Source organism: Penaeus chinensis, chromosome 9 (assembly GCF_019202785.1).
Source record: "Penaeus chinensis breed Huanghai No. 1 chromosome 9, ASM1920278v2, whole genome shotgun sequence".
NCBI lineage: Eukaryota > Metazoa > Arthropoda > Malacostraca > Decapoda > Penaeidae > Penaeus > Penaeus chinensis.
The window spans coordinates 8,610,735-8,633,234 of NC_061827.1; the positions used below are offsets into that span (position 1 = coordinate 8,610,735).

Sequence of the window (22,500 nt, forward strand, 5' to 3'; positions counted from 1 at the left end):
TTAACTTTAACATAAAGCTTATATAAATCCATAATGCACATTAAGGATTCATTTCTGATTAAGGTCTTATTTTCTTTCTTCGGCTATGCCTACAGCCAAGGGACTCATTTGCTTGATTGATAAATGTAATTACTGAATATTGTTATTATCATTTATTGATTATTATATTTGTTAAATATTACTATTAATTAATATTTATTATTGTTGCTATTGTTACTATTATCTTTATTATCATTAAAGTCTGTCATGCAGATATGCTGCCATTGTTATTCTTCCATTCCTTAATGAGTGTAAGATTTGCAAAGCGTATAACTGCTTGTCAGTTTGTATTGATGGTTTTTACTTATTCATCACTTTTCCCTAGTGTTGCATACGAGGAGTAATATGGGGGTGTAACTCAGAGGTAGAGTGCTCGCTTCGCATGTGAGAAGACCCGGGTTCAATCCCCGGCACCTCCAAGTACTACAAGTTATTTTCAGGTACCCTCATATCCTCACATAGTTCTCATGATCATTCTACGCTTAGGCAAAGTCAAAATGCAATGTGAACTCTACTTAACATAGCGGTTAATGACAACGGTGTTAGCGACAAGGGCCATACAGGGATGAATTATTAAAAAGGTAATATTTTATTTGCGGTTTCTACAGCTCGCATTAATGCTAACATTTTTAAAACTAGAAATTATGGATGTCAGGACATGTACTGGGAAGTTTACACGAACGTACTTTTGTGTGTGACGTAAAAACTGTGTGGCAGTAAGTTGTATGTGTGTGTGACAGAGAGAAAGAGAAAGTTATGTTATGTGTTTGACCTGTTTGTGAAGTCATGATTTATTGTTAATATACATTATATACACTATAAGTAAAGCTATGCTATTTACCGATGCTTCCCCATTTGTATGAACAAGAACCTGTGTATGTGCGCCTTTGGAATATTCTGTTCCGGGTGCTTTAAACCTTCCCGTTCTGAATTTCCGATTCAGAAGAAATACTTGGTGCCATTTTGCTATGAATTTCCTCATGCTAAACCCGTCTTCATTCGTTCCGCAAATCCAATATGGGATTTCTAAATTGAAGTAACTATTTCCTTATCTAATTCTGAATTCATTTGATTGATATGCCATTTCTAATTCTATTAGTTCTTTGGCCCTGGACATTCAAATTCTTTGTTCACTTTGTTAATTATATTGACGCGTTTTATTGCAACAAGCCTGTTCGCCAATGTAAAAATTCTCTAAATCTTTCTCTGGTTAGGTCATGTTCGCGGTTATTTCCTGTTTTCCGTAATAATAATAATAATTAGGTTGCTGACAGGAAATCGGTGCATGGGTGAATTATTAATATAGTATAACGGGTATAACGACACGAGAACAAAATATATGCGAATATAACGATAAAAATGCTTTCTTTTTAGATTTACTGTTCCATTCTCTATCCATTTTACTATTATTTCATTATTGGTATCTCCATTAGTATTATTCAAATTAATTTAATTAAGAAATGAATTGATGAACTAAGTAGTAAATATCTTGTGAAGTGATCTCGGCCATAAAACTAATTTTGAATTCTACAAATGCGAGGGACGCTTGATGAATAACCGACGCTCCTATCATGTCTGACGCGGAATCGACTGATATTTCATTGGATATGCTAGTCCAACAGATCGATTCACGCTACACCACTGTTTCCCATAGTCGATGTTACCGCTCCCTGGAAAACTTTAGAAATTTAAGGGGTCGATAAGGACAGACTGGGCGTAAGGGGTAAGGGGTTGACATGGACTGAAATCTCGAACACCTAAGAAACACTTAAGGTTTACCATTTATGAAATCAGCGTCAAGGTATCCTACCGCATATAATAGAGTAAGAACGTTTTATTCTTCCTACCATCGAAGCTTCATTATAGTCGCTATCATCTATTAAATTAAGGGAGAACGCGGAAGCTCACTTGCTCCCTTTCACATTGATGCTGAGCCTTTGATCTTGAACCGAACACATCCATCTCATTGAAATTTAACTGCAGTTATAAGTAATTTTACCTTGTTTTATATTCTTGATACTTCCAGAATTTCAGTGACGTAAGGGAAGCTGGAGGTTTTCTGTCTGTAACTGAGAAAATGTTTAATTTTTGGTGAAAAAAAATGAATAAAAATAGTGTAGCAGTATTACCAAATAGAAGTTTAGTATTGCCGTCCGTCACAGACTTCTGCTGCTTCAGGCCTTAAAAAGCGTCCAATTTTATGTCAATCATTACTACCATATATTTACCACTTACCACTCCTCTTTCTCAGGGTAAATATGTATGGAGCTTTAAGCATACATTTCCCTATCATTATATTGACTCACTAGCAAGGCTATATATTATATGAGATAAATTTAAGCTTGTCTATAATTTATATATAAGTTTTGAATCTGCATTGTACTTTTTTTTTGGGGGGGGGGGGAGGGATGTGGCCTAGGAGATATGGGGGCAGTTATAACGCTGATTTCTGTTTTAAGATAATAACTTTTATTTTCTTACTTCGCTTATACCTACAACCAAGTGAATAATTTGCTTGAATGATATGACTTACCGGTATAACTTATTATTTTTATTATTTTCATTACTTATTATCATTATATATCATTATTGTTACTATAATTATTATTATCATTATCATGATCATCCTTACGATTATTTTAAATATCAATATTAATATTACTATTCTCATTATCACTGTTATCAAAGTCTTTGTCATTCCTTATTGAGTGTTTACTTTGAAAGGAGAAAACACTCTACCGTGTTGATACTATGGTATAAAAAAAAACACAATGTAAAACTAGATTGATTGAAAATGAGACTACAGTTTCGAAATCCACCTGGATTCCATATTCAGGTCTAGTTTTACATTGTGTTTTTTTTACACCGGTGTTTACTTTGCAAAGTGTAGAAGAGTTAGTCAATTATATAGATAGTTTTCACATGTTCATCAGTTTTTGTAAGTGTCTGCATACGCAGAGTAATATGGGGGTGTAACTCAGAGGTAGAGTGCTCGCTTCGCATGTGAGAAGACCCGGGTTCAATCCCCGGCACCTCCAAGTCTTTTGAAGCTCTTTTCGCCAATCTTTGTAAGAATATATATATATATATATATATATATATATATATATATATATATATATATGTGTATGTATGTATGTATGTATATATATTCATTGTCATGTTAAATATTCTTTCCATCATAATAATTCACATTACCATCATTATCTCCCACACAGTTCTCATGATCATTCTTCATTTTGGTCAACATGCAAAATAGAAAAAAAAAAAAAAATCAGAGAGATTATCTCTAGTAAACATGGCGATGAATGAAATTGGAAGGGAAATGGGCCTTACAGAGACGAATTACTAAAAAGTTAACATTCTAATTGCGGTTTCTTTAGCTCTCATTAATACTAGCATTTATAAGAAGAGAAATTATGAATGTTAGGAAATGCATTGATGAGTCTATGGAGAAGTGCATGAACAAACGTTTGTGTGTGACTAATAAAATCAGCAAGATGTATGTGTGACAGAATGATTGTCATTGCGTACTTGTGAGTCATGTTATATGTTTGTACGTGTTAGTAAAATGATTGTTTAATGCTAAGTAATATACACTATATACACGTTAAGTATAAATATACTGTTTCCTGATGTTTCCCATATATATGAACAAGATGAAAATGTGTGTGCCTGTGGAATATTCCGTTCCGGGTGCTTCCCGTTCTGAATTTCCAATTTAGAAGGAATACGTCATTTTTCTGAATTTTCTCATCCTAAACCCGTCCCCATTCGTTTCGTAAATCCAATATAAATTGAAGTTCATATTTCCTTTTCTAATTTTGAATTTATTTGATACTTATTAGTTCTTTCGCCCTTAACATTCAAATTCTTGATTTGCTTTGTTAATCGCTTTGACGCGTTTTATTGCAACGTGGCTATTTGCCAATGTAAAAAACCTTTTAAATTCTCTCGTTAGGTCGTGTTCGCAGTTATTTCCTGTTTTCCGTAATAAAAATTGCAATTATGTAGATAGATGGGTTGATGACAGGATATGGGGTGAGGGGTTGAGATGGAAAAAAGGTGGTAAGGAAAACCAGGGATAATTGGAAGGCGACACCTGAAAATGCTCCTAGAATACACATTTTTTTCTAAACTTTTGTTCACTTCACTCTATTACATTTTTTTTTTTTTTTTTTTAAATAAGGGTTTTCAAATGTATAATACAATTAATACTTCGTGTTACCGTCACCAGCTTGGCAAGTCTAAATGGAATGGATGCCACTAACGCCGCCGTTAAATAGTGTCCGTCTGCAAAGTGCAATCACTCCTATGCCGCAATTACTTGGGCAGCGACGATATGACGATTGTTCGTTATGACCTTGGGGGAAGTCTCTGCCCATGACTGCCCAAACATACTCGATGAGACCGAGATCTAGCGATCTGGTACAGCATAATCTCGGGGCGTTGCCGAAATCACGCCTTCTCGATACTGCTGTGCGGATAGGGCTGTTATCCTGTACGACGTAAAATGGCACCACTCGGGGAACACCATGGCCCTCGCCGATGGTAGGAATATCTCACCCAGGCTTTCCACATAGGCATACCCTGTAAATTGACCAGGCTCTACATCCATCAACTACTACTTAAACTACCCAGCAATTTCCGACAGTCTGCGTTCTGTTGCCAGCAAAACAAAAGGGGTTAGCATCTCAGTTAGTAGCTATGTATTGTAAAAAAAAAAATGTAATGAAATTAAATAACCAAGAAGAAAATGACTTACAGTAAAGAACATATAACATATAACATAGTAAAGAAGTAAGGATTTTAACTTTCATTCTTTTGTAATAATTCGCATCGCCATCAATATCCTCACACATTTTATATGAACAGTAATATGGGGGTGTAACTCAGAGGTAGAGTGCTCGCTTCGCATGTGAGAAGACCCGGGTTCAATCCCCGGCACCTCCAAGTATTTTGAAGCTCTTTTCAGTTAGCCTTGAAATTATATCTCTCTCTCTCTCTCTCTCTCTCTCTCTATATATATATATATATATATGTAATGTATAATATATATATATATATATATATATATATATAATGTATAATGTATAATATATATAATGTACAATATATATAATGTATAATATATATAATGTATAATATATATATATATATATATATATATATATATATTTAATGTATAATATATATATATATATATATATATATATATATATATATATATATTTAATGTATAATATATATAAATATATGTGTGTTATATATGTGTATTATATATATATACATATATATGTATGTATATTATATATATATATATATATATATATATATATATATGTATATTATATATATATATATATGTATATTATATATATGTATATTATACATATGTATATTATATACATGTATATTATATATATGTATATTATATATATATATGTATGCTTATTATATATATGTATTATATATATATATATATATATATATATATATATGTATATTATATGTATTTATATGTGTATTATATATATGTACATTATATGCATATGTATATTATATATATATGTATGTATCTATATTATTTATATATACTATATATATTATACAAATATACAGATATTATATATATACATATATGTATACTTATGTATGTATATGTATATGTATGTATGTATATGTATATATGTATATATATATATATATATATATATATATATATTCATTCATTGCCATCTGAAACATTCTTTCCTTCGTAATAATTCGCATCGCCATCAATATCCCCACACAATTCACATGATCATTATTCACTTTGACAAAGTCAAAATGCTAAATAATATGCAACAGCAACATGAACATGACAAGGCAGTTAATGACAACGGTGTAAACGACAAGGAAAATTGACCTTACAGGGTTGAATTGATAAAAATGCTGGGATGAATTGCTCATTAATGCTTGTATTTTTAAGATATTATGAATGTTACGTAATGCATTGGGAAGTTTACACTTTCTTGCTCGAACATACGTTTGTGTGTGACTAATAAAAACAGTTTGGAAATAAAGTAAGTTGTATGTTTGTGATAGAAAGAGAAAATACTTAAATTCGTGAAGGTCTACGTGTGAGTCATGGTATATGTTTGTGCTTGTTTGTGAAGTCATTGTTTAAGTAATATACACATACACCATAAGTATAAAAATACCATTTCCCATCGTTTCCCTATATGTATTGAACAAAAACATGTGTGTCTGTGCTTGTAGAATATTTCGTTCCTGGTGCTTTTAATCTTCTCGTTCTGAATTTCCAATTTAGAAGAAATATGGAGTCATTTTTCTATGATTTTTTCCAATGGTAAACCCGTCTTCATTCGTTTCGTAAATTTAATATGGAATAAGTTGTAATTTCTATTTCCTCTTCTAATTCCTAATTTACTTGTTTGATATGTCTCTTCTATTTCTATTAGTTCTTTCGTGTTTGGCAATCATGTTCTTGCCTCGCTTTGTTAATCACATTGACGCATTTTATTGTAGGAGGCCTGCTCGCCAATGTAAAAAAAATTTTAAATCCTCTTGCCAGGTCGCTTTTTTTCTGTTTTCCGCAATAAAAATAATATATAATTGATTTATCCATAGATGATTATGATAGGAGTGAAATAATGACATGGACAAGTGCATGTCCCTGTGGAATATTCTGTTTCCGGGTACTTTGAGCCTTTCCGTTTTGAATATCCGATTCAGAAGAAATTTTCTTATTTTAAACCCGCCATTCGTTTCGCAAATTCAGGGACAAGTGAATTTGCTTGTGAAGTGATCTCGGTCTTAAAACTTATTAAATTCTACAATTCTGGACGCTTTTGACATCAAACTCGAATAATGTCCGATGCTGCTATTATACCTAACTCGCAATCGACTGATATTTCTATTTCTATTACTTGTATTATCATTATCACTAATATTAAAGTCTTTGACATGCAGTAGTGCTACCGGTGTCACTCTGTTATTCCTTATTGAGTGTAAGGTTTGCAAAGTGTAGAAGACATAGTCAACGTTTATAGATGGTTTTCACTTATTCATCTCTTTGTGTAAGTGTTTGCATACGCAGAGTAATGTGGGGGTGTAACTCAGAGGTAGAGTGCTCGCTTCGCATGTGAGAAGACCCGGGTTCAATCCCCGGCACCTCCAAGTACTTTGAAATTCTTTTTAGTTATCTATGTAATAAAAAAAAATCATCTGACTTTTTCCCTCGTAATAATTCGCAATTATTATTATTATTATTATTTGATTTAGTCATACAGTAGTACTGCCATTGCCATTTTTCATCCCCTTTCGAGTGTAAGGTTTGCAAAACGTAGAAGAGATAGCCGGTTTATATAGACAGTTTTTACTTGTCTATTAATTTTTGTAAGTCTTTCCATACGAAAAGTTATATGGGGGTGTAACTCAGAGGTAGAGTGCTCGCTTCGCATGTGAGAAGACCCGGGTTCAATCCCCGGCACCTCCAAGTACTTTGAAGATTTCAATAATTCTTTCCCTCGTAATAATTTGCATTGCCATCATTATACCCTGGTAAAGACAAAATGCAAATCGGGAAAAAAATAAAAATAAAATGTTCTTAAAAAAAAGTAAGTAGCATGCGTGTGGCAGAGAGAAGGATATAATATTCGAGTTCGTGACTATTTACGTGTCCGTCATGTTATATGTTTGTACTTGTTTGTGAAGTCACTATTTAATATTAAGTAACGTACACTTTATATACCATAAGTATAAATATATTATTTCCCGATGTTTCCCCATACGTATGAACAAGAACGTGTGTGCTTGTGGAATATTCCGTTCTGGGTGCTTTTAAACCCTCCCGTTCTGCATTTCTGATTTAGAAGAAATATTCGGTGCCATTTCTCTATGAATTTTTTTTTTATGCTAAACCCGTCTCCATTCATATTGCAGATCCAATTTGAAATGTCTAAATTGAAATTACTATTTCCGCTTCTAATTTTGAATTCACTTGAGTGAAATGTCTCTTTTATTTCTATTATTTCTTTCACCCTTGACATTCAAATTCTTGGTTCACTTTGTTAATTATATTGACGCGTTTTATTGCAACAGGTCTGTTCGCCAATGTAAAAATCCTTTTGAATCTTTCTCTCGTTAGGTCGTATTCGCGGTTATTTCCCGTTTTCCATAATAATAATAACTAATATGTAGATACATGGGTTGCAGACAGGAAATGGGCGCATGGGTGAAAGATTAATATAATATAAGTGGAATAATGATACGAGGTTAAAATATGTGCGAACAATAGGAAGATGAAAAGCTGTTTCTTCTTTCTTTAGATTTACTGTTACATTTCTCGGTGTTAATTAAAGATAATGGCCTATTGTACTATTATTTGATTATTTGCATCTCCTTTAGTATTATCCAGAAATTTGCATTAAGAAGTGAATTGATGAACTAAGTAGTAAATCGTTTGTGAAATTATATCAGCCATAAAACTGATTTTGAATTCTACAAATGCGAGGGACATTTGATGGCATCACACTCGGTAATTAGCCGACGCTGCTATTGTATCTGACGCGAAATCGACTGATATTTCATTGGATATGCTAGTCCAACAGATCGGTTCACCTACACCAGTGTATCCCAGAGTCGACTTTACCTCTCCCTGGGGAACTTTGGAAGATTCAAGGGGTCGATGAGGACAAAGCTAGCGAAATGAGAGAGGTTGAGGTGGAAGGGGATGGTAGGGAATAGTGGGTGAGAGGTAGATGCAAGATTGAAGTCTGACACCTAAGGAACATTAATGGTATACCAGTAATGAAATCAAGGGCAAGGTATCCTGTCGCATATAGTAAAGCAAAACAATATTTTATTGCTTTCCTATCATCGTACTTAGTTTGAGAGACTTGAGTTGAGAGGCGTTATCTTCTACCAAAGTAAGGGAACGGACGAAAACTCACTCGCTCCCTTCCAGACTGATGCTATGTCCCAAAGTCGACGTTACCGCTCCCTGGAGAAAATTCAAGGGGTAGATGAGGACAAACTGGGTGGAAGGGGAGAGGTTTTGAGATAGATTGAAGTCTCTGACACCTAAGAAACACTAATGGTTTGTTTACCACTAATGGAATCAGTATCAAGGTATCCTACCGCAGTAAGAACATTTTTTTCCCTACCATCATACTAATAGAGGCCTTAATATAGTCGCTATCTTCTATCAAATTAATGGAATAAACGGAAACATACTCACTCCTTTCCACACTGATGCTGAGCCTTTGGGGAATATGGGGGAAGTTAAAATGTTAAGGTATAAGTTATAAGGGACTAAATTGCTTGATTAATAATATGACGCACTATTATAATCCTTATTATCAATAGTATTTTTTATATTAATTATTTTATTATTATTATTTTTATTATTATTATTATTACTATTACTATTATTATTATTATTATTATTATTATTATTATTATTATTATTATTATTATTATTATTATTATTATTATTATTATTATTATTATTATTTATCATTAGTACTGTTATTAGTATAATTACTATTATTATTATTATAATCACTATTATTATCTTTATAATTACTATTACTCTTATTAGTATTACTAATATCGTTATCACTATTATTATTATTTTTTTTAAAGTCTTTGTCATTCTCAAGTGTATGGTTTGCAAAGTGTAGAAGAGCTATTCAACTGATATAGATGGTTTTCAATGATCCATCACGGAAGTAATATGGGGGTGTAACTCAGAAGTAGAGTGCTCGCTTCGCATGTGAGAAGCCCCGGGTTCAATCCCCGGCACCTCCAAGTATTTTGAAGCTCTTTTCACTTACCTTTGTAATAAAAAAAAAAAAAAAAAAAAAAATTAATTGCCATCTTAAACATTTTTTCCCTCATAATAATTCGCATCACCATCATTATCCCCACACAGTTCTTATGATCATTCGTCGCTTTGGCAAGGTCAAAATGCAAAATAGGAAAAAATATGCTCAGAAAGATCAACTCTACTTGACATGACGATTAATGACATTGGTGTAAGCGACAAGGGAAATAGGCCTTACAGAGACAAATTACTAAAAAAGTAATATGCTAATTACGGTTTCTACAGCTCTCATTAAGGCTAGCATTTTTAGGACGAGAAATCATAAATGTTAGGAAATGCATTGGGAAGTTTACGCATTCTTATGGAGAAATGCACGAACATACACGTTTTGTTAACTAATAAAAACAGGATGGAAGTAAAGTAAGTAGTATGTGTGTCTGACAGAGCCATGGTTTAATGTTAGTAATAAACATTATATACACCTTAATTATAAATATACGGATGTTTCTCCATACGTATGAACAAGGTGAACGTGTATGTGCTTGCGGAATATTCCGTTCCGGGTGCTTTAAACCTTCCCGTTCCGAATTTCCGATTCAGAAGAAATTCGGTGTCATTTTTCGGTGAATTTTCTCATGCTTAACCCTTAACCCTCTATTCATGTCCCGAATCCAATAAGGAATTTCTAAACTAACGTTCCTATTACCTCTTCCAATTTCTAATTTACTTGATTGATATGCCTTTTCTATTGCTATTAGTTCTTTCGCCTTTCACATTGAAATTCTAGGATTTGGTAATCATATTGACACGTTTTATTCCAACAGGCCTGATCGCCATTGAAAAAATCCTTTTAAATCCCCCCGATAGGGTGTGCTTGCGGTTATTTTCTGTTTTCCGTAATAAAACTATATAATTGATATGTAGATTGATGAGCTGATGCCAGAAAATAAGTGAATAGATGAATGTAAATATCTAAATGAATAACGGTGCTGAATCAAAATATGTAATTACCTCTTGTTCTATTGTACATTAAGGATGCATTTCCACATCACTATAGGCTATATTGTATTTGTGATAAACAGGTGTTTGTCTAAGGTTTGTAAATAAGTTTCTTTTTTCTTATTTTCTTTTTTTTTTTGGGGGGGGGGGAGGGGGTGCCCTTGGAGATATTGGGCCTTATGAAAGTACATAATGCGAAGTAACGATTAATGAATGATTAAGATAGGCTTGTATTTTCCAAATTCGGCTATACTTACAGCCAATGGGAATAGTTTCCCTGATTAATGAAATATATTTACTGTTTTATCACTATTATTATTTTCATTGTTACTTTTAATATTGGGGGTGGCCTGTTCGGTGGGGATCTAACTCGGAGGTAAACTGCTCGCTTTGTATGTGTAAAGACCCGGGTTCAATCTCCGGCACCGCCAAGAATTTTGATGCTCTTTTTTTCTTACTTTTGTAATGAAATATATGCCATTATCATGTTTAAAAAAAAAAAAAAAAAAAAAAAAAAACTTTTCATTATAATTTGCATCGCCATCATTATCTCCACAAAATTCACTTTGAGAAATCAAAATGCAAAACGAGAGAAAAAAAAAGTACCTTGTTCTTTAAGGGAAAATAGCCATTACAGGATGTATTACAACAAGGTTAATCTAATTGCAGTTTCTACGGCTATCATTAATGCTAACTACTCTCCTGTCATGACTGGAATACATTCTCTTCATTTCTAAAACGAGAAATGATGAGTCAGGAAGTTCATAAGTTTGTTTTTCGCAAGTGCACAACCATGCATTTATGTGAACGAGTGACTAATAAAAACAGGGAGTAAATAGGTAAGTAAGTAGTAAGCATATGTGCGTGAGCGTGATAGATAAGAAAAAAAAAAGTGAATTTGTGATTTTGTATAAGCCATGGTATATGTATATTTATAGGTGTTTATGAAAGCATGTACACTATATACAATATAAATACACATCTACTATTCATCAATGTTTCCCCAGATACACGAAAAAGATGGACATGTCCGTGTCTGTGGGATATTTCGTTTCCGGGTACGTTGAACCTTTCTGATTCAGAAGAAATTCGGTGTCATATTTCTATTGAATTTTCCCATACTAAACCCGTCTCTCTTCGTTTCACAAATTCAATAAGGATTCTATAAGTTGAAGTTCAAATTCTTGGTTCGCTTTGTTAATCACATTGATGTGTTTTATTCGAACAGGCATGTTCGCCAATGTAAAAATCCTTCTAAATCCTTGCTCTCTCTCGTTAGGTCGTGTTTGCGGTTAATTTCTGTTTTCCGTAGTAAAAAGTGTATCTATAATCGAGGGGTTGATGACAGGAACTGGGTGGGTGAATAAATGATGTATATAAATATATAAATATATAAATATATGCGAACAATATAAATATGAATGCATGTCACTAAAGCCGTTTATTTTTAGATTTACTATTCCATTTCACGGCGTTAAAGATTATGGCCTATTTTACTACTACTTCATTATTTGCATCTCCATTTAATTTTCATAAAAAAACAAACAAAAAAACTGGTGAATTAAGTAGCAAATCGCCTATGAAGTAATCTCGGCCATAAAACTAAGGGACGTTTGATGACATCACACTCGGTGATTAGCCAACGCTGGTATTGTGTCTGACGCTGAATCGACTGATATTTCATCGGATATGCTATTCCACCAGATCGGTTTACGCTACACCAGAGGTTCTCCGAGTCGACGGTACCTCTCCCTGGGGAACTTAGGAAGATTCAAAGGGTCGATGAGGGCAAACTGGGCGGAAGGGGAGAGGGGTTGAGAGGGAAGGGGATGGTATGGAATAGCGGGTGAGGGGGGAAATGGGAGGCGATAGCGGGTCTTCTTCACCAAAGTAGATGCAAGGTTGAAGTCTCTGACACCTAAGAAACACTAACGGTTTACCAATAATGAAGTCAACGTCAAGGTATCCTGCCGCATACAGGAAAGCAAAACGGTATTTTATTGCCTTTATATCATCGTACCTAGTTTGAGAGGCTTCAGTGCAGTCGCTATCTTCTATCAAAGTAAGGGAACAAACGGAAACCTTCCACACTGATGCAGAGCGTCTGTTCTTGCACCGACCACATCCATCTCATTGATATTGGGTTGCAGGTACATGTACTTTTTCCTTGTTATATTTCGATACTTCCAGAACTTCAGCTTCGCAAGGGACGCCATTATCTGATATAACTGTAGCTTTTCTGTCCGGAAAAGATAAAAAAAATCATTTGTAGGGAAAACAATGACAAAAAAAATCCAGCAACATTACCAATTAAAGACTTTAGTATTACAGTCCGTCATAGACTTCTATATCGGCAGCCCTAAAGTTACCTTTATGAGAGTTAACTATATGAGAGTCGAATTTTATCCCACATATTACATTATATTTACCACTACTCTTTCTCAGGAATGATGGATGTATTGGACATATGTGGGCAGATTTAACCATAACATAAAATTTAAGTGCATAATGCAAAGTAACGATTAATTTGACTTTTATTTTCTTACTTCGGTTATACCTACAGGTAAGGGGCTAATTTCATTCATTAATAATATAAATGGCTTACTGTTATCTTTAATATTATCATTACTATTATTTATTATCATTATTATTATTTTAACTATTATAATAGCTATTATCACTATTAGTAGTCTTAGGCAGTTGTCACTCTTTCATTCCTTATCGAGTGTATGATTTGCAAAGTGTAGAAATGTATTGGTGTTCACTTATTCATTAGTTTTTGTAAGTGTTTGCATACGTGGAGTAATATGGGGGTGTAACTCAGAGGTAGAGTGCTCGCTTCGCATGTGAGAAGACCCGGGTTCAATCCCCGGCACCTCCAAGTATTTTGAAGCTCTTTTCACTTATCTTCGCAATAAAGAATAGATTTTCATTGTCATCTTATTTATGTGATTGTGTACGCGTGTCATGTTATATATTTGTACGTGTTTGTGAAGTCATGGTTTAATGTTAAGTAATATACTGTATACACCATAATTATGTACTATTTCCCAATGTTCCTCCATACGTATGAAAAAGATGAACGTGTATGTGTGTCTGTGGAATATTCCGTTCCAGGTGCTTTAAACCTATCCGTTCTGAATATCAGATTCAGAAAATTCGGTGTAATTTTCCGTAATAAAAAGAATATATATATGATTGATATATAGGTAGATGTATTGATGACAGGAAGCGAGTGAATGGATGAATGATGAATATAATATAATGGAATAATGATATGAAATAAAAAACAAAAAAACATAAAGGCGAAATTTCTTGGTATTAAAGATAATGGACTTTTTTTTATTTCATTATTTGTATCTCTGTTGGCATTAAATCATTTTACTTAAAAATGAATTGATGAACCATGTAGTAAATCGCCTGTGAAGTGATCTCGGCCATAAAGCTAACTTTGAACTCTACAAATACAAGGGACGCTTGATGAGATCACACCCGGTGATTAGCCGACGCTGCTATTATGTCTGACGCGGAATCGACTGATATCTCATCGGATATGCTATTCCAAAAGATCGGTTCGCGTTAAAACAGTGTTTCTCAAAGTCGACGTCACCGCTCCCTCGGAAACCTTAGAAAATTCAAGGGGTCGGTGAGGACAAACTGGGCGGAAGGGGAGAGGGGTGGACATGGAAGGGGATGGTAAGGAATAGCGGGTGAGGGGGGGGGGGGGGATGGGAGGCGACAGCTTATCTTCACTAAAGTAGATACAAGACTGACGTCACTGACACTAAGGAAACACTAAGGGTTTACCAATAATGAGACATCAAAATATCCACCCATCTTCTATTAGAGTTAGGAAACAAACGGAAACTTGCTCCCTTCCCCACAGATGCTGATCTTGCACCGACCACATCCCTCACACTGACATATGATTGCAGTTACAAGTACTCTTTACTTCATCTTTGAAAGGAACAACATTAGCTCCACTAACTGTAGATTTTCTGCTTCTGAAAGATAATAAAAATGGGGGTGGACTATAAAAAACTATAGTTAAAGTACCAAATAGGAATTTAGTATTACTGAAGCCCTGAAGTGATTAGTACCTACGTGAGAGTCCAGTTTTGTTGTACATTATCACATATGTACCACTACTCTTTTTCAGGGTGATGTATGTATTGGACTATAAGCATACATTTCCATATCTGTAAAGAAACTTACAGACAAGGTCATATCATGTGATAAACATATGCTTGTCTATAATTTGAAAATATGTTTGGAATTTGTATTGTATTTTGTTTTGTTTTTGTTTTGTGGGGATGTGGCCAAGGAGATGTGCAAAGTAACAGTTGATTTTTGTTTGAGATATTGACTTTTATTTTCTTACTTCGAATATACCTACAGTCAAGGAACTAATTTGCTTGATTAATAATATAAATAACTTAGTTATTACTATTATCATTATTTATTGTTGATATTATTACTATTTTATTAATGCTGTTATCATTACAATTATTATAATTAATATTATTACTAATACTATTATTACTATTATTGTCATAGAAGTCTTTGTCATGCGTAGTCCTGTCATTGTCACTCTTTCATTCCTTATCCAGTGTGCGGCGTAGAACAGCTAGCCAATCTGTACTGATGGTGTTCGCCTATTCATCACTTTTTGTGAGTGTTTGCATACGCAGAGTAATATGGGGGTGTAACTCAGAGGTAGAGTGCTCGCTTCGCATGTGAGAAGACCCGGGTTCAATCCCCGGCACCTCCAAGTACATTGAGGTTATTTTCAGTTACGTTTATCATTATATATTATATATTTCATCGTCATCTTGAAAATTATTTCCTTCAAACTATATACGAGTGTCTAACAATTATAGTAAGGAAGTAAAGTAAGCAGTATGTGTGTGTATGTGGGGGGGAGAGAGAGAGAGAGAGAGAGAGAGAGAGAGAGAGAGAGAGAGAGAGAGAGAGAGAGAGAGAGAGAGAGAGAGAGAGAGAGAGAGAGAGAAAATACTTGGTTTGTGATTGTGTACGTGTGAGTCATGTTATATGTGTGGGCGTGTTTTTGAAGGTTGGTTTAATGTTGATAAGTATAAATATAATACTTCCCTATGTTTCCCCGTATGTATGAACGTGTGCGTGTGCCTGTGGAATATTCCGTTTAAACCTTCTCGTTCTGATTTTCCGATTCAAAAGAAACTCGGTGGCCTTTTTCTTTGAATTTTCCCATGCTAAACCAGACTCCATGTTTCGCCAGTCCAATTCTAAATTGAAGTTCCTATTTCTTCTGCTAATTTCTAATTTACCTGATTGATATGCCTCTTCTATTTCTATTAGTTCTTTCGTCCTCGACACTCAAATTCTTGGTTCGCTTTGTTAATCACATTGACGCGTTTTATTGCATCACGCCCTGTTCGCCAATGCAAAAATCCTTTTAAAACTTTGCTCTCTCGTTAGGTCGTGTTCGCAGTTAAATCCTGTTTTCTATATTTAGAAGAATATATTATTGATATGTAGATAGATGGATTGATGGATGAATAATGACTGTAATATATAAATGAATAAAGATACCTGATAAAAATGTGTGAACAAAATAAAGTCGAAATAACCCCTGTTTTTTTTTTTTTTTTTTTTTTTTTTTTTTTTTTTTTTTTAACCCAATGTCAGCGGGCTTATTTACTGTCCCCTTTAGATTTTAGTGAGTTTTCTTACATACAGATGGCTCCACATGTACTCAGCAGCAAGGAGTCTATCAGTTGGCCATAGTGACCGATCCTGATTTCCCCATTCCTTGACTAATATTGACATTGTAATAATTTTAATTGATATTATGATTATAAACTTGTTATGAAAATATTAATAACATCAAATGAAATAAAAAAAAATAGAAGTGAAGTAAAAAAAAAAAAGGAAAAGGGTAAACATTAGATAAATAAAACTAATAGCTGACTCCTTGGTGACTAAGCCACCCGCGCACATTGGGTTAATGATTATGGTTACATTTAATATTCCCTTTCTTGGTGTTAAAGATAACTTAATTTTCTTTATTTCTGTATTTCTATCGCCATTGACATCCTTTGATAATTCTTATCAATAAGTGAATCTGATGCACCAAGTAGTTTTAATGGAAATCTCCTGTGAAGTGATCTCGGCCTTAAAAGATAATTCGAGCTAGACCAGTGTTTCTCAAAGTCGAGGTATCTCTTCCTGGGAAGATTCAAGGGGTCGATGAGGACAAACTGGGCGGAGGGGGGAGGGCTTGAAAAGTAAGGGGACGGTTGAGAGTAATGGGGAAAGTGGGGTGGGGGTGGGGGCAGAAGTGTGACTTCGCGGAAGGAAAATATTAGTTCCAGAGTCCAAAAAAACATTAATATTTTACAAAGATAAAGTTACCCTGTCGCATAGAAAAAAACGAGTGTTTTATTGCCTTTCGACATCGTACTTAGTTCAGAGTCTTCAGTATATTCCCTATCTTCTATCGAAGTAAGGAAACAAACTTTCCTCTAGACAAGCTAAGCGGCTGATCTCCCTGCACCGACTAAATCCGTTGCACTGACATTGGCTTCAATAACTAGCTTTTCTATTTGTTAAAGATATTATGTTTAACTTTTGGTTAAAATATTATATAAAGTAAAATGATCAACTCAAGAGTTTAGTATTACAGTCCTTTATAGACTTTTATATTTACAACCCTTTAGGGATTATTACTCGTTTCAGAGTAGAATCTGATTCCACCACACATTAGCGCATTATATTTACGATTTCTCTTTCTCAGGATGACGTAGGTACTGTAATTTAAGCATACATTCCCATATCATTATATAAACTCACTGACAGGGCTATGGTCTATTTGTAAGAAACATATTTGTCTATGGTTTGTAAATATATTTTGAATTTCCTTTTTTTTTTTTCTTTTTTTTTTTTTTAGGGGGAGGGGCGAGTGCTAGAGATGTGACCTAGGAGACACGGACAGAAAGAGAGAAAGAAAAAGAATGGAAAAGGAAGATAGCGTGGGCGGAGAAAGAACGAAGGAATTTGCATTGTGCGTAGGGGCGCTCGAAATCTGACTTAGGGGATTTGGCCCCTGCTGTGCTAGACATGCAGGGAGAGGGAAGGAAAGAGAATGAACGATGGAGAAAGAAATAAAGCGAAGGTAAATGAGAGTGTATGGAACAATGGAAGAGAAAATCAGATTGACTCAATTAACGTCCTTTTCAGCCGTTACAGTAAGAATAATAGTCATTATCATCATATCTGTCATTATTATCCTCATGACTATTTATATCACCATTATTATCCACATAAAAGAAATCAACATTATACGCTTTTACACCGTCAGAAAAAAAAAAACGGGTGACAGAGGGATATTAGCCCATCGGAATGGTTTATTAGTTGGTAATAATTTTATTGTAATTTCTAAGGATGCTCATGAGAACTCACTCACTCACTCACTCACTCACTCACTCACTCACTCACTCACTCACTCACTCACTCACTCACTCACTCACTCACTCACTCTCTTTCTATCTCTCTTTCTCTCCCTCTCCCTCTCCCTCTTTTTCTCCCATTCTCTCACTCTCTCTGTGTGTGTGTGTCTCTCATCATTTTTCTCTTTCTATCTCTCTTTCTCTCTATCTTTCTCTTGTTTGTCAGGTAGTTATATTTTTCGGAAATATTCAACCATGAGAGATGTCATATTTTCGAACAGGGATGACAATATATTTCCCATCTTCAGTTTTAAAGAAAAATATGCACTAAGAGGTTTTATGTGCGCGCATGCTTTATTCAGAAATACACGCAGATACCGCTGTGCCTGTTTGTAATTTACGTCTATAGTTGTGTACGGGATTTGTAGAATTTGCATCTATGTACGTGTCTGTTCAAATATACCTTTAAGCATATTTTCTAATTTTACGCTTTTTATTCGGCCTTTATAACGAATAATAATTTCCTTTGTGTGTTTTGTAATGTTCTGCTTTCCCGGGGAACTGAAAAGCGAGTGACTAAGAATTTCCTTGCAAAGAAATATTCGGTGATTTTTAGTTACTTTTTCCGTACCAAAACCACCAATCAATCCTTTTACAATATACACATAGAAAACTTTAACTTTCTTTTGCTGATACGCAGATAAATGTGTTGGTATCAATCGATATCTGGATAAGTGATGAAGATAAATAAAAGAAAACTTGAAAGAAACAATACGAGATAAAGACTTAAAGGTGAAAGAAAAGACCTGTGTATTTCTAGTAAGATACTATTTACAATACCCTAATTTTTATTCCCTGTAATAAGCTATTCATTAATGTTGCCATTAACCCTCAATGTAAAGTAAACAATGTGTCATGAAATTGCTCATTTCTGAAAATGGCTGTTTTTACGTATTAAACATAATTTTATACTATTACATAGTGTGTAAAATGGTAAGATAATGATTAACACGTAATCACACCACCATTACAAAGTGGGGGTGTAACTCAGAGGTAGAGTGCTCGCTTCGCATGTGAGAAGACCCGGGTTCAATCCCCGGCACCTCCAAATAATTATATATACCTTATAGTTATTGGGATAAATATATTCATCATTCCCCCTTACCAAATCGCATTTTCCTTACAATTCTTGAAAAAGTCATTACTATTATTTGTTTCGTGTCGTCAAATGAGATAATAAAATCAGACTGATTCAATTAGCGTCTTATTCAGACGTCATCATATATGTTATTATCCTCATGACCATTTTCATCACAATGGTTATCCACATAAAAAAAACAACGTTGAACGCTTTTACACCGTCAGAAAAAAAATGACCAATTTACAACTATTACCACGGGTGACGGGATATTAGCCCGTCAGAATGGGTTATTATTAGTTGGAAATAATTTTATTGTAATTTCTAAGGATGTTCACTATGACTGTGGCTTCTGAACCTAACTCACTCTCTCTCCCGCTCTCCTTCTCTCCATTTTTCTCTTTCTCTTTCTTTATCTCTCTCTTTCTCTTCCTCTTTCTCTGTCTCTATTTTTTGTATTTCTCTTTCTCTTTCTCTCTCTCTCTCTCTCTTGTTTGTCAGGTAGCTTTATTTTTCGAAAATATTCGACCATGAGAGATGTCATATATTCGAACAGGGATGACAATTATTACAATCTTCCAAATTTACGGTCTCTGCGTACCAAAGTGACCTTTAAAAATGAGTTCGAAAGTAGTGTGCGTATTGTGCGCTGAGCATGATGATTCGTGAATCCGAGGTTCCGAAGCGGAGGGCGCAGCAGTCTACCTGGGGGACATATGACGTCGCTGTGTGAAGGAATTCTGTATTGCAGTTTCCATTCTTACAAGTGCATCTGTGGTCGATCTCAGTTTTCTAAACCCATATTGATATGGGGTCAGCACGTTTTCCTCTTCTAGCAGCCATGTCAACCTGAAGTTTACCATTTTCTCCATCAACTTGCAGATGCAGCTGGTGAGAGAAATTGGTCTATAATTCCCTGGTATAGAAGCATCCTTGCCAGGTTTAGGGACAGGGATGATTATAGCTTCTTTCCATGTGGATGGCACTGTGCCCTCCCTATAAATCCTATTGAATAGATCCAACAGGAACGTTTGGGAGGTCTCCAGAATGTGAGATATCATTTGGTATGGAATATCGTCATTTCCTGGGGCAGTCTAGGGGCAGTCTTACGGCAGAGCTGCAAAGCAGAGTCCATCTCCTTGCTCAAAAATGGCAAGTTGTATTGAAGTTCTGCTGCAGTGCTACTGAAAAACGACACTGTGTGTCGTTCCTGTTCAGCCCGAAGAGTGGAGAATCGGGCAGTGTAAGATGCTCCAGAGATCTCTGCCCTGGATTTTGCCAGCTCATTTGCAACATCTATTTTGTCTGTCAGGATTATACCATCTATTTTCAAAGCAGGTGGTGATATGGATGTGCTCTTTCCAGCGATCTTACGCACCTTGTCCCATACCCATGCTAAGGGGGTCCCAGAGTTAATTAAGGAGACATACTGCCTCCACGATGTCCGCCTAGCCTCCTTTAGCACTCGCCTGGCCTTTACCCGGGTTTTTTTTTTTTTTAACTGGATCAAAGTTACATTGCTTGGGCGTCGTTTCAACTGCCGTAATGTAGTTTTTCTTGCTCTGACAGCTTGTTGGCATTCATCAGACCACCATAGTACCAGAGGTATGGTACTGCCCGCTTCTTCTGGGAATTGATGATTCCGCTGTAAGGTGAATTTGTGATATGAAGTGATTAACAGCATCTTGAACACACTGGAAATCATTCACAGATCCTTGCAATACTGCAGTTGATCTAAAAAGATTCCAGTCTGCATGTTCAAGTCGCCATCTCTGCACTCCATTGGCTGGAATACCATTCACTTTCTCCATAAGTATTGGATAGTGGTCACTTCCATGTAAGTCTTCCATGACCTGCCAAGTGAAATTCAATTGTGAATCAGGTGAACCAATTGACAGGTCAATATTTGAGAATGTCCCAGTTTGAATTTGGAAATGTGTGGGTGCGTCACTGTTCATTAAAACTGCATCTACTCTTGAGAACAAGGACTCCAAGGCCCTTCCTCAAGGGTTGCACAAAGTGTCTCCCCAGAGGTGATGCCGACCATTGAAGTCTCCCAAGAGTAGAAATGGATGAGGCAACTGCCCAAGTAAATCTTCCAAATCATCTATGTTGAGATTATGTGGAGAGAGGTAGATGGATGCAACAGTGTAAAGTCGTGTAAAGCCTATTCTCACAGCCTTCACGATTTTCCCTGATCATAATCTCTTGTAAGCATACACAAACTGGATTACATGAAGCTATCAGAGGTTGCAGTTCTTCCCATTTTGCATGAATTCCCTGACAATTCCATTGGATTAGGGTATCCAGTTCTTCAGGTTGACAAACTACTTCATAAGGTTTTTGGCAGCACCTGTGGTTAAGGCTCACCCCACATCTTTAGGGTGTCCCTTTCCAGCATCTTGGGAGTACCTTTTGATGGGTTGTTTAACTGTGGAACTAGTTTCCATAGGCTTCCTTTAGGCAAGCTCAGAATTTCTTTGCTTGGGCAAAGGATGGACCTGAGCCTTCGGTTCAGGAGCATTCTGTCTAGCAGTGGACGCCCCTATGGATGTGATGGCCTCAGGAGCCCTGCCTGGTGGCTCCAAAGACCCGACTCTCTGAGGAGTCTTTTGAGCAGGCTCAGGATTCCTCGGCCCGTGCAGAGGGCGCACCTGAGCCCTTACTTTAGGGGGATTCTGCCAAGCAGCAGAGGCCCCTGTGGATGTGGTGGCAGTTGAAGCTCCAGCTTCACCGCTGAGGCCTCTGGAGCTTTAACTGATGGCTCCAAACACCCTACTTTAGGAAGAGGAGTCTCCTCAATAGACCCTTCACTCCTACTCCATTTCTGGTGCAACAACTCACCAGAGGCATTTTCAGCATTTGGGGACTGAGGTTAAAAGGTAGTGGCAGAGTGTGTGGTGTTAGAAGTATTGGAGGATAAGGGATGGCAGGAAGGAGGATGGGCTAGAACTGAGGTAAAGGACTTACCCGGCTGTGCAAAACTAACTTCCTCCTTGCTCCTTATTACCAATACTTCTTTTTCAAACTTGTACCTTTTACATTGTTTAGAAAAAGCTTCA

General features: G+C 35.5%; 9 non-coding genes across 9 annotated transcripts; all 9 read left to right on the forward strand.

The window, feature by feature from the left end:
* The first annotated feature begins 386 nt into the window (after window positions 1–386).
* On the forward strand, window positions 387–458 carry Trnaa-cgc. Its single transcript has one exon. It is a non-coding gene; the product is annotated as a tRNA-Ala (tRNA).
* A 2,547-nt stretch (window positions 459–3,005) lies between these two features.
* Window positions 3,006–3,077, forward strand: Trnaa-cgc. The gene has a single exon. It is a non-coding gene; the product is annotated as a tRNA-Ala (tRNA).
* Window positions 3,078–4,920: 1,843 nt separating this feature from the next.
* Window positions 4,921–4,992, forward strand: Trnaa-cgc. Its single transcript has one exon. It is a non-coding gene; the product is annotated as a tRNA-Ala (tRNA).
* A 2,157-nt stretch (window positions 4,993–7,149) lies between these two features.
* Trnaa-cgc lies at window positions 7,150–7,221 on the forward strand. Its single transcript has one exon. It is a non-coding gene; the product is annotated as a tRNA-Ala (tRNA).
* Window positions 7,222–7,468: 247 nt separating this feature from the next.
* Window positions 7,469–7,540, forward strand: Trnaa-cgc. Its single transcript has one exon. It is a non-coding gene; the product is annotated as a tRNA-Ala (tRNA).
* A 2,243-nt stretch (window positions 7,541–9,783) lies between these two features.
* Trnaa-cgc lies at window positions 9,784–9,855 on the forward strand. The gene has a single exon. It is a non-coding gene; the product is annotated as a tRNA-Ala (tRNA).
* Window positions 9,856–13,679: 3,824 nt separating this feature from the next.
* On the forward strand, window positions 13,680–13,751 carry Trnaa-cgc. Its single transcript has one exon. It is a non-coding gene; the product is annotated as a tRNA-Ala (tRNA).
* Window positions 13,752–15,569: 1,818 nt separating this feature from the next.
* Trnaa-cgc lies at window positions 15,570–15,641 on the forward strand. Its single transcript has one exon. It is a non-coding gene; the product is annotated as a tRNA-Ala (tRNA).
* Window positions 15,642–19,336: 3,695 nt separating this feature from the next.
* On the forward strand, window positions 19,337–19,408 carry Trnaa-cgc. The gene has a single exon. It is a non-coding gene; the product is annotated as a tRNA-Ala (tRNA).
* The last annotated feature ends 3,092 nt before the right edge of the window (window positions 19,409–22,500 follow it).